Source organism: Nicotiana attenuata, chromosome 12, assembly GCF_001879085.1.
Source record: "Nicotiana attenuata strain UT chromosome 12, NIATTr2, whole genome shotgun sequence".
NCBI classification, from domain to species: domain Eukaryota; kingdom Viridiplantae; phylum Streptophyta; class Magnoliopsida; order Solanales; family Solanaceae; genus Nicotiana; species Nicotiana attenuata.
This window is the reverse complement of record NC_032000.1, coordinates 29,369,080-29,381,584: the sequence shown is the minus strand read 5'-3', so window position 1 is coordinate 29,381,584 and position 12,505 is coordinate 29,369,080. Positions and strand designations below refer to the sequence as shown.

General features: G+C 42.8%; 1 pseudogene; it reads left to right on the top strand.

Annotated features, from left to right (window-relative positions):
- LOC109235992 lies at positions 10,024 to 12,293 on the top strand (annotated as a pseudogene).

Sequence of the window (12,505 nt, the reverse complement as noted above, 5' to 3'; positions counted from 1 at the left end):
CAACCAAAAGGTGGCGCTACTCCTCGACTGAGGGCAAAAGTAAAAAGGTGAAGAGCGTCGCGCCCGAGCTAGCCACAACTACTGTGGTGATTGATGATGATGGGGAAACGAGTGATGAAGGGGCTTCCCTACAGAGGATACAATGACCTTCATCAACTCAACAGAATGATCACTCTGAAGAGCTTATAACACCAACCGAGGACAACGTCCAAGCGCTCTGGGGAGAGTGTGATATAGTGGAGAATGTCAATTCTCTCTTCCGAGCCCCAGTTGCTGCTCCCGGTACTATGGGGCTGAGTATCGGGCTTATTTCGTCTTCGGTTGATGAGCAACCTACAACCAAGCACTACCATTGCCGCAACTGCTTCTCAGCCCACAACACCATCAACTTCATCGCGTTCCACACAGGTCATACTTTCATCACCAGAAACTGCTACATTACACCCACCGGCCTTCGACACCTGAGAGCAGGATATCCCCCTCTATAGACCATTGGAATTTGGGGCACAATTATTCGCCTCCCTCTGCAGATCCCTAGGGGAGGAGGAGCATCTCTCTCTCGGTCTCTCACTAGTGCCATCTAGTGTCCCGTCTGGTGGAACTTGCTAATTACTTGAAGCCGCTGGCTTCAGAGAAACACAAGAAGAAAATACACTCTCTTTCAGGGGAGTGTATGATAAATAACGCCATGCACAACGCAACAGCGGTATGATACTCGTTCTCTTTGCTGTTTGTTTTCTTTTGCTGCTCGCCGAACTCATGTAGTTTATGAGGGAAATAAATGCCCGAATGGACAAAATCCTGGTCGTACTGCCAGTGTTGAAAGGACCAGACTTAAATAAATAGACCTAGTTGCCATTCAAATCGAGTGCGGCACTGGAGTTAATCCCCAAGCAGTTCAAAATGCCAGACGTGCCAAAATATGATGGGACTTTGGATCTTCAGGAGCACATCACCACCTACACAACGGCGGTGAAAGAAAGCGACTTAGCTCCGTACGAGATTGAGTTAGTCTTGCTGAAGAAGTTCGGGGATACCCTCGCGAAGGGGGCCTCGACACGTTATTCACTTTTAGCCGAGCACTCAATAGATTCCTTCGAGATGCTCACGGATTCTTTTATCAAGGCCCATGCCGGGGCCAGGAAGGTGCAGGCCCGAAAGGCCGATATATTCAGAATTGTGCAAGGAGAGTCTGAATTGCTGAGAGAGTTCGTGACCAAATTTTAGAAGGAAAGGATGCTGCTACCGGCCATGCCAGAGGAATGGGCACTTGAGGCATTTACTAAGGGGTTGAACCCGAGGAGCTCTGATGCATCCCAGAAACTGAAAGAAAGTGTACTCGAGTTCCAGGAAACAACATGGGAAGATGTCCACAACCTCTACAAATCGAAGATAAGAATAGAGGATGACCAACTCAGTTTCCCAGCATCAACCAAGGGTCGGGATCGGGAGAAGAATAAGGAAAATTTGAAGGATGATTTCGACGTAGATCGATGGTCTTCTAAAGGCCAGTTTTTGCCCTACAAAAGGGTCGAAGGACGCGGCAGAGGTTTTCGGTCGGCGGACAGGTTCATTACCGATAGGAGAGTTGACCGTGGCCGGAATAACAGATCATTGCAGGACAAAGAGATATCAGGCTCCCGGGATTCCACCTACCCCTGATTGTCCGAGTATAACTTCAATATCAGTGTAGTGAAACTAGTATCAGCAATGAGGAACATTAAGGAAGCACGGTTCCTGAGGCCGATGAAATCTGATTCGAGTCAGAGGGATCCCAATCTATAGTGTGAGTATCATGGGACTAACGACCATCGGATTGAGGACTGCCGATATCTATGCAATGAGGTGGAGACATTGCTGAAAATGGCCGTCTCAGAGAGTTCTTAAGCGACCGGGCTAAAAATAACTACGGCCGCAACCAGGATAACGCGGAACCCTCGAAGAGAGGAGAAGATCCTCCTCGTCTAACGATCAACGAGATTTTTGGAGGGAATGAGATTAATGGTGTAACCTTTTCAACAGCAAAGAAGACAAAGGTATTAGTGACTCATAGCAAAAGACTCCGGGAAGTCGCCGAGAACGATATCACATTCACAGAGGAGGACGCAGATGGACTCCTACTACCGCACAATGATGCCTTGATAATTTCTCTTAATGTTTTAGATTTTAAATTAAACGTATTTTGGTTGACCTAGGGAGTTCAGCTAATATCATTAAATGGAGACTGCTGGAACAAGACAAGCTAATCGGAAGCATCATTCTGGCCACAAAGCTCCTCGCTGGAATCAACATAGCAAGTGTGACAACCTGATGGAAGATCTTGCTTCCCACAAATGTCGAAGGGGTCATGAAGACGACCCTGTTTGAAGTAGTAGACGCCGACATGGGCTACATCATTATTCTCGGAAGACCATGGCTACATGAGATGAAGGTTGTGCCATCAACATACCATCAACTTTTAAAACTCCCAACTCAAGAGGGAATTAAACAAATAAGAGGAGATCAAACAGCAGAAAGGGAGATGAAAGCAATCTCGGTTTCTAGTAGTAAAGGGAACGAACATGCGGAATAGAAATTACAGGAACCGACACCTGCCCTCGAGCCAAACGAAGTCGACAAAGGGGAGGAGCCGCTAGGATCCTATCAGGTACCAAGGTATTTCAGGTACCAGAAGAAACGGACGCAATCAAATTCACAATGGAAGAACTCGAACAAGTCGCATTGTTCGAGAAGTTCTTGGAGAGGAAGTTCCACTTGGGTACAGGATTAAAACCCCGAGCTCAAGTCGGGATTTGTAGAGTTTCTTAATTTTAATGTTGATTGTTTTGCATGCTCGCATGTGGATATGATAGGTATTCCGCCAGAAGTAGTCGTGCATAAGTTAAGACTGGACCACAACATCGCTCCAGTAAGGCAGAAGAAATGCCCTATTGCCGAGGTCAGAAACAGGTTTGTCACGGACGAGGTAACGCGATTGCTTGATATCAGTTTAATCTGGGAGGTAAAGTATCCCTACAGGCTATCTAACATAGTAGTAGTTCCAAAAAAGAACAATAAATTCTACATGTGCGTAGATTATAAGGATTTGAATGAGGTGTTCCCAAAAGACTCGTTCCCAATACCAAACATTGATCAAATGATTGATTCCTTCATGCCTATTCTGGCTACAACTAAATCAAAATGAACCCAGAGTATCAGGAAAAGACTTCATTTATTTGGCACATATTGCTACAATATAATGCCTTTTGGGCTTAAGAACGCTGGCGCCACTTACCAGAGGCTTGTAAACAAAATATTCGAAAAGCAAATAGGGAAAACAATGGAAGTTTACATAGATGATATGCTGGTTAAGTCTTTGAATGTAGGTGATAATGTGAAGCACCTCCAAGAAACCTTTGACATCCTAAGGACGCATAATATGAAGCTTAACCCCGAAAAGTGTGTGTTCAAAGTTAGCTCCGATAAGTTCTAGGGTTTCCTGGTGTCACAAAGGGGGATCAAAATCAATCCCGATAAAATTAAAGCTATCGAGGACATTCCCCACAAGCTATCAAATGCGAAAGAGGTTTAGAGGTTAACTGGAAGACTAGCCGCTTAAGTAGGTTCATTTCCCGGTCTTCAGAAAAATGCCATCACTTTTGAAAAAGAAGAACAACTTCGAATGGACTCTGGAATGCTAGCAGGCCTTGAATGATTTGAAAAGGTATTTATCGAGCCCTTTGTTACTATCAAAATTGGAGGAAGGCGAACAACTGCCAATTTAGTTAGCGGCTCAGAGGTAGCGGTAAGTGCCGGTTTAGTCTGCAAAGATGAAGGTACGCCAATCCCCTATTTATTATGTTAGTAAAATTTAACAGGAGCAGAAACTCACTATCCATACCTCGAATACTTGGCCTTAGCTCTCGTATTCACTGCTCGAAAGCTTAGGCCTTATTTTCAATGCCACCCCAGCGTGGTGACAACCTTTCCCCTGCAAAATATCTTTCACAAACCTGAATTGTTAGGTCTACTGGCTAAGTAGGCAGCCGAAATGAGTGAATTTGACATAGAGTATAAACTCATGACTGCGATAAAATCATAAGTTTTGGCCGACTTCATGACTGATTTCAGTCCGCGAACTACTGCCCTTGGCCACCAAAGAAGCGCTGATGGTGTCAGAAATGACATCAGGAATTTGGACATTGTTCACAGACGGAGCTTCCAACATGAAAGGGTCCAGGCTTGGGGTAGTATTAATTACGCCCTCAGGGAAACCCTGAGGCAGGCCATAAGAATCATTCCCTTTATTAAGAATGAAGTCGAGTATGATGCTTTGATTGCAGGACTTGAACTGGCATGGGGACTAGACTCCGAGGTCATTGAAATCAAATGAGATTCCCAACTGGTAGTAAATCAGGTATACGGGATCTTCGACACCAAAGAGGAACACATGCAACAATATGTAGTGAAAGTCTAGACTCTGCTCGCACGGTTCAGGGAATAATCAATCACCACATCCCAAGAGAAGAAAACGTAGAAGCAGTTGCACTGGCTAATTTGGGCTCGTCCACGAAAATGAAGGGATCAGACTCGGGTACGGTCGTACAACTCATGCATTCAGTGTTAGGTGTGGACGGTTTTTATGAAGTAAGTGCGACCAATTTGGTATGGGACTGGAGAAATGAGATGGGAAACTACCCGAAGATCCCAAGGCATCCCGGGCACTCCGCACTAAAGCAGCTCGTTACAGCTACTGGGAGGCCAGTTGTATAGAAAGTCTGTCCAACGCCCGTTAGCCCGATGATTAGGAGCCTCCGAGGCTAATTATGTCATGAGAGAAGTTCATGAAGGAATCTATGAAAACCACTCGGGTGCGGACTCGCTAGTATTAAAGCTAATTAGGGCAGGATACTACTGGCCTCGAATTGAACAAGACGCTAAGGCATTTGTTTAGAAATGCGAAAAGTGTCAATGCCACGCGCCGTTGGTGCATCAAACGGCAGAACTATTGCATTCGATATTGTCTCCTTGGCCATTCATGAAATAGGGAATGGACATAGTCGGTCCATTATCGCCGGCTCCCGGTAAGGTAAGATTTCTTTTAATTTTAACTGATTACTTCTCTAAGTGGGTTGAAGCAGGTCCTTACTAGAAAATCGATGAGCGCAAAGTGGTCAATTTTCTGTAGAAGAACATAATTTGCAGGTACCAAAGGAAATAGCTTGCAACAACGGGCCATAATTTATAAGTGGAATGGTCACAAAGTTCCTTGAATACTTGAAAATCAAAAGAATCACATCTTCGCCATACCACCCGAGCGCAAACAGCCAAGCAGAATCGACAAACAAGGTGATTATTTAAAATCTCAAAAAGAGATTGGAAGCAGCCAAAGGCAAATGGCCCGAAGAGTTACCAGGAGTGCTATGGGCATACCGAACAGCGGCCAAGTCAAGCACGGGAAAAACACCTTTGTCTCTCGTATATGGAGCAGAAGCCCTGATCCCGGTGGAATTGGGAGAACCTGCCACGAGATACTTCTGGGCGTACGAACAAGCAAACAACGAAGCGTTGCTGGTTAGATTGGAGATGCTTGACGAATGCAGGGACTTGGCGCATATAAGAATGGTGGCCCATAAACAAAGAATTGAAAGATACTATAATCAAAGAGCCAATCTCCGTTATTTCAAAGTGGGAGACTTGTTTTTAAGAAAAGTTACTCAAAACACCCGAGAGCTCAATGCAGGGAAGCTGGGTCCGATGTGGGAAGGTTCCTATCGGGTTTCAACTGTCATCGGGAAAGGGTCTTATGACTGGAAAATCACGACGGAGTAAAATTGCCGAGAAACTAGGATGTGGAACACCTCAAAAGGTATTATCGCTGATGAGCACCGCCTATACTGAAAGTATGAGCTGCACTCTTTTTCCCTTCTTCCAGTTTTTATCCTAATTGGGTTTTTCTAGCATGGTTTTAATGAGGAAGCAACAGAAAACATACTACAAAGGAAACACTATCAGCAGAAACAAGACCTTTAAACAACAACGCATGAAAACGACAAGCCACTACAGGATGGTTAGATAGTCTTTGGCTCGATAGCAAAGTTCCTAACAGGAAACAAAGCATGCTATCGGGCCAAAAGTTATTCGACCATTCACGAGTGCCCATTCACTACAAGCCACTGGGGTGGTTAGATAACCTTTGGCTCGGTAGCAAAGTTCCTAAGGGAAATGAAGCCTGCTGCCGGACCAAAAATTATCCAACCATTCACTAGTGGAATCTTCAAAAGAGCAGGACTTTCAGTGTTCCAATTCGCATTATTCGCATTCGAACACTGGGGGAATGATATGAGAATACGGCAACCTAACTGCAACATAAGTCGGGACTACAAAATCCGAGAACAATGATATATCATCGGGACTGGGGACTGTGCGGCCAGCCCCGTAGAAACAACTTGTACAAATTAGCCACAAGTAATGCAATTTCTTTTAAACACAATGAATGCTTATGTACTTTCAAAAATGGGAGGGATAAAGTAATGTCCGTTTATTTTTATCTTGTTTCTTGTCTAAACGATGAATTAATTTTATCATTTGAAATTTAATCAAGTACTTCAAATGCTAGTGCCAGAATAAACAGGAGATGTCCTCTTCAAGAGCACGGTAAACATAAGAGGGCCCTCTCTTATGAAACCCTCACAGTAAAGGGGTGGTTCCGGAATAATTCATGCCTGTAGACATGTGATTTTTGACCCTCCCCAAGATTTTTCATATTTTAGCACGTAAATATTTAATTTAGGCCTAATATAGCTATTTCAACTCATTTTTACTCTTTTACTTTTATTTTATTACAAGAAAACGAAAATTACAAAAAATAGGTTCATCAATGTTTTATAGTCACCTTTAATCGTGAAAAATACAAACAAAAATTATTTTAATGGACAGTCTTATTTTAATAATTATTTTTACTTAAGTAGAGCTAATTAATATTTTTGATAATACTTTTAGTTAATTAAGCTAATTTTAAACATAGCTAGTCATAAAGGCCCAAGTTTCTAGCCCATTCCTTAAGCTCAATATCCAATACTCATTAAGCTAATCCTAGGGATCCTTCTAGACTCTTCTTTGGAACAAAAAATAAATAAAAAGACCCTAAGGACTTAACACAAAAAGACCTAGGGACTAATTGGCAAAATACACAAAAAATACACCTAAAACCTAGACCTATATTATACGTAATGCCTAAAAATCAGAGAGAGGAGCGCAGCTTTACATTAGGGTAGCCTCCCCCCCCTGAAACTTCCTATCTTTNNCAAAACCTCCTCCTAACACCCATCAACAGATACCTTCAGCAACACCAAACCAACACAAGCCATCGATACCCCTCCATTTTCACTCCAAACCAACAGCCATCTCCGGCGAGCTCAAGGAACAAGAACCTGGACAGTCCACCATCGCCGCCGTCCCTACCCCCTTCATCTCCTTCACCTTCTAACACCCATATCAACCAGTTACAACTTTATCGTTTTGGTTTGGCTCGAGTGGTCCGGCGAGTTTCGAGTGCGATTTGGAGTCGAGAAAAACAAAATAAGATTTTGAGGTTGAAATTCTGCTTCTTCTCACTACAAAAATGGTTTGAGATTTGGATTGTTGAAGTTGATTTCGACTGTCCGTTTCCGAGTTTTGAGGTCTGGATTTGAGTCCGTTCAGGGTCCGTTCAATTTCGTTCGAGATTTCGGCTTGGTCTCCGGTCAGGTCTGTCCGCGGTCAGCTTCCGTGGCCATCTCTAGGATTGATTCTGGTGTTATTGTCCTGCAGTTGGGTATGTGATACTTTACTTGTGACTGTTATCGGACATGTAGTTGAAAATCTGAATTGTTCCTGCTGTATCTATGCTTAAATCTTCTCTAATCATTGTGTTTGATTTCCAAATTTGTCAATACTCGATCTTGTGTTGAAATTGAGATTAATCATCTGTCTAAGTTGAAAGTTTGATTTGATTTGAATACTCGTGATGAATGACGTTTTGAATTTGCAAAATAAGTGTGCGGTTGTTCTTCATGGATTTTGAATTCAACTAAGAGAGATGCAAAGTAGCTAACCAGAACTTACGGGTGAATCACTGTTGTGTATTTGGCTTTAGATGCATTCAGGGGAATTAATTTCCATGCTTTAAGAATTATGCACCAATTTTAGTTCATGTAAGTCAAATGGTAGTAGAACAACATTCTCTGGTTACACTTGTTGGCAGTGATTCAAGGTAAAACGGACTGTGTGTGGATAACCTGTATAGTGTTTATTTGCTGGTCCTTAGCTCATGGTTGAATATTTCCTATACTCCTATTAAAATGCTATAATTGTTCCTCCAGTCGCTTAGCTTTGCTTTCTCGTTTATGTGTGTTATCTAGCTGGCCCTCACTTGATTAATCATAATCCTTTAGATTCGAGGCGTGCCATAAGCAAAATTAGATAATCCATGGCCCTCGGATAGTTATTACTAACTCTTTAGAATCGAGGTGTGCCATTTAGCGAATTTTCCATGGCCCTCGCAAAGTTGCAAATGCGAAGTTGATTTAGGCGCGCTATTAAAAATTACTTTCCCAAACTCGGGTGCGCATTTATGTGACCCAAATCCAAATCTCAACAATGTTAGATAAAATATATCGAAAGCCGCGGGTGCATTTATGTGACGTGGTTCAAGACGTATTTTAAATAGCGTTGCAATTTTTCCTTAAAAAACAAATAAAAGCGGTTATCAAGTACAAATGCACATAGGTTTAAAATATTTTAAAATCAGATAATAGTCCAATTATAATAGTTGAGCGACCGTGCTAGAACCATGGAACTTGGGAATGCCTAACACCTTCTCCCGGGTTAACAGAATTCCTTACCCGGATTTCTGTGTTCGCGGACTGTAGTACAGAATCAATCTTTTCCTCGATTCAGGATTTGAACCGGTGACTTGGGATACCATAAAACTATCCCAAGTGGCGACTCTAAATTTTTAATAAATAAATCCCGTTTCGATTGTCACTTTAAGTTGGAAAAAACTCTCTTATATCCCTTGCGGCGGTAGGAAAAAGGAGGTGTGACAATGCCCAGAACTCAAATGCTATCGGGGAAAAATTTACCCGAAGCCTTGCATAATTCAACCGTAGAAAAATAAATATTTGCGCAATGCTTAAGGAAAAAGCACTTTTATATAACAAAACGTGTCAAGTAGCACTAGTACAAAAGTATGAAAATAAAATAATAGAAGGAAAGCTAAGCGACTGGAGGACTCACAGCCTGCAAAGCCGGAGAAGACTTTTTTGAGGGGTGCAACTTGTTGCAGATGTGGATGATTGAATATCTATGCCACCGTCCTCAATTCATGAGTTATGGGTCAACAGAGAAAACCTGCATAGAGGAATTTTATACGAGGGTTGATGGGATTAGCTTGCCAGAAGGGGTCATAGAATGGGTATCGCACCTCCATTCCATCACTGCAAGCCACATAGAGTGGACGTTTGGATGGTTGCCTGTGGATGAGATCATATATATGCCAGCTATCGGTACTCATTTCCTCTTGATGGGTCTCAGGAGTATCCAGCCTTATGCCCCGTATCGGGTTTTGAGACAGCTGGGGAGATGCCAAATAGTTCCAAAAGATGAAGATCTTAGTGCCCAAGTAGTCGAGATTGGTCCCGATGGCCAGTTTCATGAAGCAGCAGTCCGCCAGATTTGGAGCGAGTGTCAATACTTGACGGTAAATACCTGTGTACGTGATCGATCCAAAGGTGAAGTTTCACCAGGGTACCATGCTTGGTATAGAAGGGAAATTGCGTTTGGGAGGCCGGCCAAAAGGCCCCATCTTCAGGAATTTGTCGAGGCGTCACAGGAACAGTGGGCTTGGTTAGCCAAGGAGAATGAATACAGGGCTACTATAAGCAGGCTAGAAAAGCAAGTCAAAGACCTTCAATTCGAGAATGGTTTGCAAGCCGCGGCGGATAAGGGTGAAGAGAAAAAGCTAACCAAAGAAATGAGGCCCTTCGTGCCCAGATTCAGAAAATGAAAATATCGGCCGAAAATCCCGCCAGAAGTGCAAAGGATGAAAAGCTTATAAAGAACCTCAGGCAAAAACTGGATGAGTATGGTTTTGATTTGAACAAAGCAGAGGGTGAACTAGCCAGGGCTCGAACAACATTGGCTAAGAATGTGGAAGAACGAGCAAGCCTGGTTAAACAGTTAAAAGAGCAATGCGACAATGAGGTTGGGGGTTAAAGAAAAGGGTCATCACAGTTGAGAACAAAATGATCAAGCAAGCCAAGGATTTTAAAGCTGATAGGGAACACTGTTATGATTTGATGGCCCAGATGGAGGAAGAAATACAACAGTTATGAAAGCAAACCCATCACGACACTCAGGTGTTGGAAGCCCGGAACCAGCAGGTCGGGCGTTTGCTTCAGGAAAAGGGTAGAATCTAAGAGAGGATCAGAACCATTGCTGACTATATTGTCATAAAATGCCAAGCGTGCGAGGACATGACTCGTACCACTTTCTTCGCTGCAGTGATGACGTTCGTCCGCCGGATAATGGAAGATCTCTACCACCTCCAAGGGGATTTAGCGCATAGGCCCGCGGCGAGGCCGAATGATGCCCCGCGAGCCCCAGGAGCATTAGAGGCACTAATGTATTCATGATTTTCACTGGAGTCTTTTAGTCTGTTTGCAAAGTCTGTATTTTCTTTTATTAGAGTCTGTTAGTTGGTTTTCGAATCTGTTGTTTTTATCTTTCTGTCAGAGTCTGTTGGTCTTGTTTTAAGTCGGAGTCCGTTAATTTTCCCCTTTTCGAGTCTTTTTGTGGTTGTAATCAAAAACTGTTTTACCTCATGGAAATTTGAAATCCCAAAAATATTTTGTTTTTTTTCTCTGCACTTATCTCCCAGAACTACGCTCGGTCTGATTCATGCGGGGCGTGATACATAGGCAACCCACATAGGGTCCGGTATTCCTAGTGAGTTTAGGTTCTTGGCTTCGCGGGGTCTTAGCCAAATCTTGCATTTTTAGCTACTTTTAGCCACATAGGTTAATTTTAGAAAAATAATTACAACTATGTCTTGCATGTGTCTAGTAGGGAATGTTATTATCTCAAATCTTGCATGTCTTGCAACCAGAGAATATGAAGATGATACCATAATTGGTTGTAGGTGTTTGGAGCGAAGATGGCAATGTACAGCTTGAGGCTACTTCTTATTTTAGAAAAATGCTCTCAATCGAAAGGAGTTCCCCAATAGCAGAAGTAATTCAAGCAGGTGTAGTTCCTCGTTTTGTTCAATTTCAAATGAGAGATGACTTTCCACAGCATCAGTTTGAGGCATCTTGGGATCTCACATGTTGCATCTGGAACATCTGAGCATACAAAGGTGGTAATTGATTCTGGTACAGTCCCAAGTTTTGCGAAACTTCTTGGTTTTCCTAGTGATGATGTGTAGAGCATGTTGTGTGGGCTCTAGGAAATGTTGCTGGTGATTCCCCAAAGTGCCGCGATCTTGTCCTTAGCTGTGGAGCTCTAGTTCCCTTGCTATATCAGCTGAATCCAAATGCCAAGCTGTCTATGTTGAGAAATGCGACATGGACACTTTCAAATTTCTACAGAGGCAAACCACATCCTGCATTTGATCAGACAAGGCCTGCAATTCCAGCTCTTCAATAACTTATTCATTTAACCGATGAAGAAGTTTTGACTGATGCTTGCTGGGCGCTCTCATATCTCTCGGATGGTACAATGATAAAATTCAAGCTGTTATTGATTCTAGAGTATGCCCGCATTTAACTGATGTTATTACTTCACCCGTCTCCATCGATTTTTGATTCCGGCGCTTCGGACAGTTGGAAATATTGTGACCGGAGATGATATAAAAACTCAGTGTATCATCAACCATCAGTTCTTTGCCCCGTCTTTTGAACTTGTTGAATGGTAATCACAAGAAGAGTATTAAGAAGGAGCTTGCTGGACAATTTCAAACATCACAACTGGCAATAGGGAGCAAATTCAGTCTATAATTGCTGAGTTTGATATAAAAAAAGGAGGTTGCATGGGCAATCTCAAATGCCACATCTGGTGGTTCGCATGAGCAGACCAAGTACCTTGTTGGTCAAGGTTGTATCAAACCACTATGTGATCTTCTCATTTGTCCTGACCCAAGGATTGTCACAGTTTGTCTTGAAGGGCTTGAAAATATCTTGAAGGTTGGTGAAGCTGAGAAGAATTTGGGCCGGACAGCGGATGTAAATCTTTCTGTGCAACTGATTGATGATGCAGTGGGTTTAGAAAATTGAGAATATCCAAAGCCATCAGGTGGATTCAACTTCAACTGAAAGGATTTTTTGAGTGACGCATTTCCTCTACAAGTGAACTGATTCTGCTGGTTCCAGTTTAGGTTTTGTATAGCTCAAGGGCTTGCGTGGGAGCAATATCAATGTCCTGGGAATTGGCCATTCAATTTATTTTCTATGAAGGATCCTCAAATATTCTCATTGCCTATTTCTTC